Source organism: Gastrolobium bilobum, unplaced genomic scaffold (genome assembly GCF_033153095.1).
Source record: "Gastrolobium bilobum isolate Gb01-03AN ecotype WA unplaced genomic scaffold, APGP_CSIRO_Gbil_v1 utg5157, whole genome shotgun sequence".
NCBI lineage: Eukaryota > Viridiplantae > Streptophyta > Magnoliopsida > Fabales > Fabaceae > Gastrolobium > Gastrolobium bilobum.
The window spans coordinates 18,352-28,717 of NW_026897116.1; the positions used below are offsets into that span (position 1 = coordinate 18,352).

At 35.3% G+C, this 10,366-nt stretch overlaps 1 long non-coding RNA gene across 1 annotated transcript; it reads right to left on the minus strand.

Annotated features, from left to right (window-relative positions):
* Positions 1–306: 306 nt before the first annotated feature.
* LOC133304289 (uncharacterized) lies at positions 307–1,903 on the minus strand. Its single transcript, XR_009750590.1, has 3 exons — positions 1,724–1,903; positions 607–1,024; positions 307–355 (listed from the first exon to the last, which is right to left on the minus strand). It is a non-coding gene; the product is annotated as an uncharacterized LOC133304289 (long non-coding RNA).
* Positions 1,904–10,366: the final 8,463 nt, after the last annotated feature.

A 10,366-nucleotide genomic window follows, 5' to 3' on the forward strand; every position in this document is an offset into this window, starting at 1 on the left:
TGTTTGCATCTAACTATAATAATGCAGAGATTGATAAATACAGCATTACTATAAATAAGCATAATTTGGGAGAAGTCATGCACTGAATAACATAGGCTGACCTCGGAAAAATAAGTTTCAAGCTCCCATCCAAAAGTAGAATCCAAAGTTAACTTCTCAACACCTTTGACTGTAGTTGAAATTTTCCCTTTTACTTCTGAGTCACATAGAATGTGCTCATGCAACTTAGCTTTAATATCTGACAACGCATAGCACTCGTTATTTACAGAAAGAGACCTCATATCTGTCAAAAGTTCTGATGTCAATTTGTCAGGATATTCTCTGTAAAAATGCAGTTTGATGATGTAGTCCAAAACTGCATCGCCAAAAGGTTAATTACAAAAGGCAAGTAACAAGAATGAATACTGGTTCATTATTCAACATCATAAATATGATAACCTACTTATAAGTTCCATCAGGACTTCCAGAAAGATAGGCTACCAACTAATTTTAGGCTGTCCCTCAATGTTCTCTTGGTCTATATTTTCAACCATGCAGTCAAAATTAAAAAATGAAACAACCAAATTGTATGCAGGCATAGACTTCATTGTTAATAAGTATATGTACCTGGTAATTATAACATGTTGGAATTTCTGGCAGCTTATAAGAACCATCGGTCAGAGCTTCTACTAAGAGGGTAGGGTCTTTGAATGAGTAGTTTAATAGGGATTCTAAAAGGTTGACTTTTACAAGCTTCTCCGGGGCAAAGCTAAGGTGGCTCTCATATGGTATAATAATAGTGTCAACCTTGATGCCAATCCAATTCATAAAGGATATAGCAGCTTCTTCATCTCCAATGCTAAGGAAGGCACCGATTACTGCCTCAACATCATCAGCGAGAACCTTGTATTTCATTTCTCTTGTTCCACTAACATATACTCTTGTTTTACTAGAAACCAACTCTTATTTTAGCGACAGACTCTTTTGACTTATCACCAGGTATAACCCACTGTTTGGGATCAAAAGCTCCTTTTCGTATGAAACCCTGCAACAACAACAACAAAAAAGTCCATTCGAGCAAAAATTTAAAACCACTACCGGAAAATAGAACCAACAATTATTGCACTGTGACAATTTACGATTCCATACAGCTAGTAATTCAGGTAATTTTGACAATATGAACATAGCATTGAACAGTTGCCAAACTAAGCAATATGATCCTCTACTCTTGCCTTACACTTCAGAATTTGTAGCTTGGCACAAGTGAAAATATGTTAAGGCACATTTTTTAAGGGTAAAGTAGATGATTTCTATTGATATAGGCTGAAATAAATGAATATACATGGATAAAGAAAGTGAATATAACTTTTTAAACTAGAAAAGATATTAGTATTCAGCACTTGATGCACAAAAGCTTGGTTGTACAAGACAATAAAATAAGGCAGAAGTATTGCACTCAGTCAATTCCTAACAGAAGCAACTTACGAAAATAAAATTATTTATCACGTTTTGTTAATAGATCATAACATGTATCTTTCATTTTACACTGCTATTTCAAAATATATAGTGCACCATCCATGTTAAATAAACTATTTGTATACATAGAACACTGATAAAGAATCCGGATAAATTTGATTTCCAGAACAAAATTGGGCTTTAGTATTGAAATTAAACACTAAGTTACCAAACACATAAAATAAAACAAGAAATAAACAAAATATTAAGAAAAATTAAAAATGAATACCGGAAGTCTGCGGCTACACCCATACTCAAACAAGGCAACATTTGAAATCATCTTCTTCCTTTCTTCGGTAAGAGTATCCTCACGATAATTTTGATTGGTCTTGAAAAGTTGTTGACTAGCAGAGTATTTTAGAAAAGAATCACCAAGTGTTTCTAAGGAACTATAATCGTTGACCTCTTGACATTCCTTTGCAATGAACAATTCAGATACGTATAAGAAAAGAGTTGAAACCAAAAAAAATTAAATAATAACTTTTAAATTTTATTATCAACTATTCTTACACTGAAGAAGTCACAAACTGATTGAAGAAAAATAGAGTTTGATACAATTTCCCAGAAGAACAAGAACTGATACAGATCCAGAACAATCGAAAATATAAAATGTAAAATGAAGTGTTTCAGAACACATTACTAACTATAGATAGTTATAAGAATCATTCAGAAGCAGTAAAAAGTAACTAAACCAGAGTTACAACTAACTATGATTAAATACAATAACAATATACTTATTAATTATCAAGTGATAAAGCGTGAAAAGAGGATTGCAGACTGCAGTAACAACTAAAAGGGTGGAAGCCTGCAATAAGAATTATGTCAAGCCGAAAATAAATATAGAGAACCAATCTACTTAAAAATTTAAAATAACATTTTCATTTAACTTATTTAATATAGTAACGTTAGTGTGTGTCAAAACACTACTCTATATAATATACAGATTTTTTAACAATAGCACTAACTAATATAATATTAATAGAAGTGATATTCTTATAATCTTTAATACATTTGATAACAAATCCATATAAATACTACTATAAAAAAACAGAACAGCTCACTTGGTATATAAAATTACGTGTTCCCTGTCTTCAAATTTCTACCATGCATAAATCTACTTTAACATTAACAATAGTGATCTGATCAATCTACTCACTGTTTTGGTCAAGGTTGGGATTGGAGTTTTTTGTTTTTGTTTTTGTTTTTGTTTTTGTTTTTTTTTTATCTTGCTTGTCCAAAGTACCCTGCTTCCTATCTTATGCTAATCAGTAATCACTTTTTCTTCTTTTTAAAAATATATAGGAAAGTACATATTGCAATAAAAAGGTCTGTGGAAATAACTGAATTTTGGGTTGTTCAATCAAGTAAGGGAAAGTCAATTGAATTCATAACTGTCTCAATGTTTTTTTTTTAATTGTCTAAATATTCAAAAATTAAGAGAACTGTAACCATGAAAATGGCCCCCTCTTTAGTTCGATTATATGAACAAATGCCCGAACCAAAGTATGTTATTGCTATGGGAGCCTTTCTTTGTCTTTTGGAAGTTGAGGCTTCAAACTTGGGTTAGACATTATGTAATGATAAGCAAAAATATATATTTTAAACAAATCATGGAAAAACAATATGAATTATCAGCAATATGTAATTATAAGCTTTTACCAGGGAAAAAGTAGCATACCTTGCAGATTGGAATATTACTTTGTATACTATGATCCAAGAGCATCTTTTTAAAGTTGAACGCAACGAGCAAGGACTCAAGCCGATGCATGATTGATGTAATAAATGAAAATGAGTATATGGTACTGATTGATATTGGGGACATTATTATAGAGCAAAGTTCTGGGGGCAATAGAACAGAGTACGTGCTTGGTCCTAAAGTTGCAAAGCATGAGAAATAAAATTTCAATCAGCTTACATTATAATTTATATGGACAATGAACTCAGTCAAATGGCATTAAAGTAGTTTCAATACTGGAGATGTGCAAGTTTTATGACTGCTTAAACTACTTGTTTTGAAACCCCTCATTACTATCAATGTAAATTATAATTTCATTCGTAAACATAAAAAAACCACAATGAAAAGCCTTAACATGTGCAGCTCCTTTTTGTATACTTGTCATCCAAGGAGAAATACACATTAAAACACAAGTAACCCAAATCGTCCAATCAGTCATTCAATCAGTTTATTTCATGGTCAGAAACAGCCCAAGAAAATGATGCACTTGAAATTCCTTAACGACCAAAAGCACACTGAGGCAACATTGTTTCAATTTAAAACTGGGAACACATATGATTACCAAAAATTCCAAGTTTTGAATATGTTGAACTAAACATTCTAAGCTTTCCAACGAGATATCATTTGTACATTCCAAGTTCATAGATATTTCATTGGCTGTCCAAGAGCTCACTATATCTCATTCTTCGTAAAACATATGGGACAGCTTATACATTCTCATACATGAGTACAGTTTCATGGTTGCAACTTTAATGAATTTAAATACACATCACATACATCAAATGTACTCATGGGCTAAATGAATTCATCTATTTGTACATGTTGGACAAGTGGCCTCAAACTCAAGAGGGGGGTGAATTGAGTTTTAAAAATATTTTCGTAAAGTGCCTCACTTCCTTTCTTGAAATCGATTTTCTTAGAATAATATAATTTGACACAAGCAAAGTTTAGAGAATAGAAATTAACACAAGCAAATGGTATGTAAAGAGAAGAGATAAAAGGTTCAAGTGATCAAATAATGCTAATATAAAGAGATGAAGAGTTAGAGAGATTGCAAACACTATATATCTTGGTTCGGTCACCACCACCGTGACCTACGTCCAGATTGAAATCGCCCGTTCAACTTTCCACTAAATTATCAAGCTTCAAGGGTGCTTGACAAACCACTACAACCTTCAAGAATATCGATTCTTGAAACCTTTACACTTCCACTCACTTACTTAGGTTATGAGCAACCTCTTTCTCTAGGGTCTCACTACCCTTAACACAAATGAACAGATTGAGAGTATTTAGAAAGGGATATGTACTCTTGAAGTACAGATTATACAAGTTGAAGCTTATAGGTATTGATCAATGACACAAGATTAGAGCTCAAAGGTGATTTATGATCAAGATGATATAAAGTAAGCAAATGATATGAAATAGAGCAAGAATAATGATTAGAAAAAAGTGTCCCATCAATGTGAATAGTGACCACTATTTATAGAGGCCTCCCATGACCCTTTGAACACACATTTTCGCAAAACTAGCCGTTTATAGTCGTTATACTGCTTACTGTCCAGTAAGTATTCGAATACTATTCATGAGGTATTCGAATACTTCAACTGGTATTCGAATACTTTTCTCACAGTATTCGAATACTTTGTTCTCAGCATGAGTATTCGAATACAGACAATGAAGTATTCGAATACTTTCTTTAATTATGCAGTTTTATGAGTTGTAAAGTATTCCTTTTGGTCTCTAATCACTTTCAATGTATTTCCTTGACTTGTACAAGATGTTTTGAAGTTATTAAACATGTCAAGGATATTTTTTATAACAATTAAGGCTTTCAAGTGATAGATGACATGAATATTGCATGCATAGAGTTAATTACCCTTTGAGCTCTTTTATGCATCATTAATCAATTACCTTTACATTTAGATCTAAGCTCTCAAGAGCATGAATCAATGATGATCTTGTGTGTTGACTGATTTGCTCTTGTTGACTTGTTTGAATTGCTTCCTTGGGCTTTTGATTGTTGCGAGTTGTATTATCCTTAACATCGCTTCTATGCTTGTTTGTTATCATCAAAACTCTTGTATGATTGAATTCTTCATATTAAGCGCATTGGTTTCACAATCTCCCCCTTTTTGATGATGACAAACTTAAATTGAGAAGAGGAGTTAGTGCAATATGTATTTTGATAAAATGATACTAGGACTCCCCCTTAATATGTGGATGGTGATAAAAAGCGGAGTTCTAGATCTATGTTTACCTTTGGTAATTGTGCTCCTCTATTTACCTTAGTTTATATAACTTTCTCAATTTTGCAATATCTTCTCCCCCTTTGGCATCATCAAAAACAACAGAATAATGGAATGCATAATAAGCAGGAAATGCAGATTAGCATACGATTGATATAATATCAGAGTTATCGAAAAGATAAGTATCTAGCCATATAAAGCAAATAAGAACCGAAAAGTGATTAACAGTCAGCATCAAAGGTAAGTAACATCAAAAAGAACAGTCAGCAGCAGAATGACTGTGTCAGATCTCTGGTGAACCAGGAGGAGAGATGCCTGCAGTGTCGTCATCCTCATTAAGCATACCAAGACGACGCTCGATGCGGGTAAGACGGTTGCCTATGATTTCATCCATATCCTCCAGATGGTCCAGCACATCGTCGAGAGTGGCAGGACGTCGACGTCGGCGTCGAGTGACTGGAGGAAGAGAGGCATCGGCAGTAGCGGCTGCATCGGCAGGAGCAGCATCAGGAGCATCATCATGAATAGGGGCATCCTCATCCATAGGATCAGCAGCAGGAGCAACAGAGGAGTAGACCCACTCGCCTGCTACCTTGCGAAGGCCACATTTTTTCAGCTGGGTGCCGGTAATTTTATGATTGTTCTTCAATGGGGTCTTTGCCTCCCTAATCATGGGAACCTGACTGTGCTCCATGATGGCCTGAATCAGCATAGGAAAGGGAAGAGGAGAATTCTCATGATGATGAGCGGCGAGCATGATGCGGCATATGGTGTCTGGCCAGTAGATTGTTGTCTTGTTAAGGATGGCCCACATAAAGAATAAGTCAGTGTTGAGGACCACAGCATGATTGCCTCCTCTAGGTGAGATGACATGAGTGATGATATAGTGAAGGATCCTGTGAGGCATTGTCAGACATACAGCAAAGAATTTGGTCATGCCAAATTTATATGTGCCTTCTCTAACAACGGTTTCAATGAATGCTTATCTTTCATATTCTTCATAGCTACGGTAATCAGAGCCATCAAACTCTAGATCGCCAGTCCGAATATAGCCAATGAGGGTGGTCCAATCCTGTGGATAGATCTTGATAGTGACATCCTTGATCTTGGATTGCAGCACACGGTTGTTGTAGGTTAAATTTTGATAGAATGCTCGAACCATAGGTGCTACATATGGGCGACTGAGCTCAGCAAAGTCCAGCAGATGGACTCCCTCCAGGATGACAGTGACCTCAAATCCTTCCTCCACAAAGAAAGCCGAGTCAAGATATTTTGGCTCAATGATCGGTCGGCGAAGATAGCTAGTGGCAAACTTCTTCTGCTGAGAGGGGTTATCAGGAAAGTAGCGGGTAAAGTTGGCGGCCTCGGCAGTTGGAAGGTCAGGGACAGATTTTGAGCGAGTCTGATGCTGAGTGGATGAGCTAGCCATGAGGAGACCTGAGAGGAAAAAGATGAAGGCATTAAGAAATGATATGTGGATTAAAAATGCACAACAACAGCAAAAAGAAATGGCAGAAAAGCATACAGCAGAAGGAAGTATTCGAATACTTTTGGTAGTATTCGGATACTTTTGCAGTGGTATTCGACTACTGCATGACTGGTATTCGAATACTCTCTTTGAAAGAGAAGTATTCGAATACTTGTCGAATGGTATTCGAATACTTTTCTTGAAGGAGAAGTATTCGAATACTTATTCATCAGTATTCGAATACTGATTCATCATAAGCCCAGAATCAGTGCATACAAATCCAGAAATTGCAATACATAAACCTTAAACTAAAACAGCATAGTTCAGAGAAGAATCAACACAAATGAAGATATATGGGAAACGAGAGTGTAGTTCAAACATCAGACAAGAATGTAGAATTTGTCAGAGAAAGCATCATGAAGAAACCATGTGTGGCAGGCAAGAGGGAACAAAGTTCAAGGAGACATACCTGTTAGAGTTTCGAACGAGAATGAAGAAAGAAAAAAATCAGAGTCCAAGAGCTTAAGTGCTAGACTCGCTTGGATGCAGAGAGGAGACCGAGAGCTTAGGGCACGGTGAGAGACAAATGGGAAATAGGGTTGGGTATTCGAATAAAAACTCAGAAATTATAGCATTAACTGCAGGGGTATTCGAATACTTGTCGATTGATATTCGAATACTTTCTGGAGAATGAAAGTATTCGAATACTTTGGTAAAGTATTCGGATACTGCAGTACAGAATGCAGTAAATGAGCAGTGACAGAACTGAGTTTTTGCAAATTTTTCATTTTAACAAACATATAGATGAGTGATAGTTTATGATTAGAGCTATGGATGATGATGAATTACTTTTAACATGCTTACCTCCAAGGGTGTGATTGGAACTTCAACATTAAAATCTTACATTAACACAAGGCATTTGTTCTCCTAGTTTTCCCATGATGTCAAGTACACAAAGTACCTGCAAATAGACTTTGGGGAAAGCTCCGACGCTCAAGTTAGTGATTTAAAATATTAGAAGAGTGAAAGCATATAGATATATATTTACAAGCATGATGGATCAATTAAGCCAATTTCTCGTCTTAGGTTTGTGTAAACATCCTTTGAGAGAGGTTTTGTAAAGATATCCGCCAATTGCTTGGAGGACTCAACATGTTCTAAAACACAATCACCATTTTGAACATGATCTCTTATAAAGTGATGACGAATATCAATATGTTTAGTTCTTGAGTGCATAATGGGATTTTTGGTTATGTTGATAGCACTAGTGTTGTCACACCTAATAGGGATATGATCAAGATCAAGCCCAAAGTCCTTAAGTTGTTGTTTCATCCAGATAGTTTGTGCACAACAACTACCGACCGCTACATATTCCGCTTCGGCCGTGGACAATGCTACACTATTTTGTTTCTTGCTATGCCAAGAAACAAGTGAGCAACCAAGAAAGTGGCAAGTGTCACTAGTGATTTTCCTATCCAATTTGCAACCGGCAAAGTCGGAGTCGGAATAACCTATAAGCTCACATGGAGCTCCCTTTGGGTACCATAGTCCCACTTGGGTAGTGCCTATAAGATATCTCAAAATTCTCTTTACGGCACTTAAGTGTGATTCTTTAGGATTGGCTTGAAATCTAGCACACATGCACACACTAAACATAATATCCGGTCTACTTGCGGTTAAGTAAAGAAGTGAGCCAATCATACCTCTATATCGAGTGATTTCAACGGGCTTACCTCCTTCATCCTTGTCTAATGTACAAGATATACTCATAGGAGTGTCAATTGCTTTTGAACTTTCCATTCTGAACCTCTTGAGCAACTCTTTACAATATTTTCTTTGATTGATGAAGATTCCATCTTTCTCTTGTTTGATTTGAAAACCAAGGAAGAAGTTGAGTTTACCCATCATTGACATTTCAAATTCACTCGTCATGGTGTTAGCAAATTCTTCACAAAGTTTAATATTAGATGCACCAAATATGATATCATCAACATATATTTGAGCAAGTAAAATATGATCATTTTTCCTTTTTATGAAAAGTGTTGTATCAACCTTTCCTCTTTCAAAGCCTTGTTCTAAAAGGAACTTGCTTAACCTTTCATACCAAGCTCTTGGAGCTTGCTTTAACCCATATAACGCCTTTTTAAGTTTAAAAACATGGTTAGGCAAGTCATGATTTTCAAAACCGGGTGGTTGATCAACATAAACCTCTTCTTGAATATACCCATTCAAAAAAGCACTTTTGACATCCATTTGAAATAGTTTAAAGTCCATCATACATGCAAATGCAAGAAATAATCTTATGGCTTCTAATCTAGCAACGGGAGCATATGTTTCATTGAAATCAATTCCTTCTTCTTGATTATATCCTTTAGCAACAAGCCTAGCTTTGTTTCTAGTAATTATGCCATTTTCATCTAGGTTGTTCCTAAAAACCCATTTAGTGCCAATTATTGAGTAATCATTGGGCCTTGGTACAAGTTCCCAAACTTGGTTTCTTTCAAATTGATTTAATTCTTCTTGCACGGCCAAGAACCAATGTTCATCAATAATTGCTTCATCAATGGTTCTAGGTTCAATTTGTGAAACAAATGCTAAATGATTACAAATATTTCTAATGGAGTTTCTAGTAGTTACCCATTTTGACATGTCACCTATTACCGCATCAATGGGGTGACCTTTTGCCGATTTCCAATCCTTTGGAAGATCACATTCATTCTTATTGGCTTGAGAGGTTCCTTCATTTTGATTTTGCTCCTTCTCTTTGTGTTCATCCTCTTGCTTTTTGTCATTTAAGTTCATGTTGCCCAAGATTTCTACAATATCATCATCATAATTTTTTTTCTTGACAACGAAGGGTTAGTCTCATCAAAAATCACATGAATTGATTCTTCAAGTACCATAGTTCTTTTGTTATAGATTCTAAATGCTTTACTTGTGAGTGAATATCCTAGAAATGTACCTTCATCGGATTTTGAATCAAATTTGCCAAGGTTATCTCTTCCATTGTTTAAAACAAACACTTGCAACCAAAAATATGAAAATGTGAAATATTTGGTTTTCTTCCTTTGTAAAATTCATAGGAGTTTTCTTTAAAATGGGTCTAATTAATGCACGGTTCATAACATAGTAAGCGGTGCTTACGGCATCCGCCCAAAAGTATTTTGGAAGATTGTTTTCATTTATCATTGTCCTTGCAAGACACGATTTTTCCTTTCTACAACTCCATTTTGTTGTGGAGTCCTAGGAGTGGAAAAATTGTGTTGAATTCCATTTTCATCACAAAAGATTTCAAAGTCTTGATTTTGAAATTCTCCCCCATGATCACTTCTAATAGAAACGATGTTCAAAGATTTATCATTTTGAATAAACTTGGCTAGTTTTCTAAATGCTTGAAAAGCTTCGCTTTTATGAGTAAGAAAT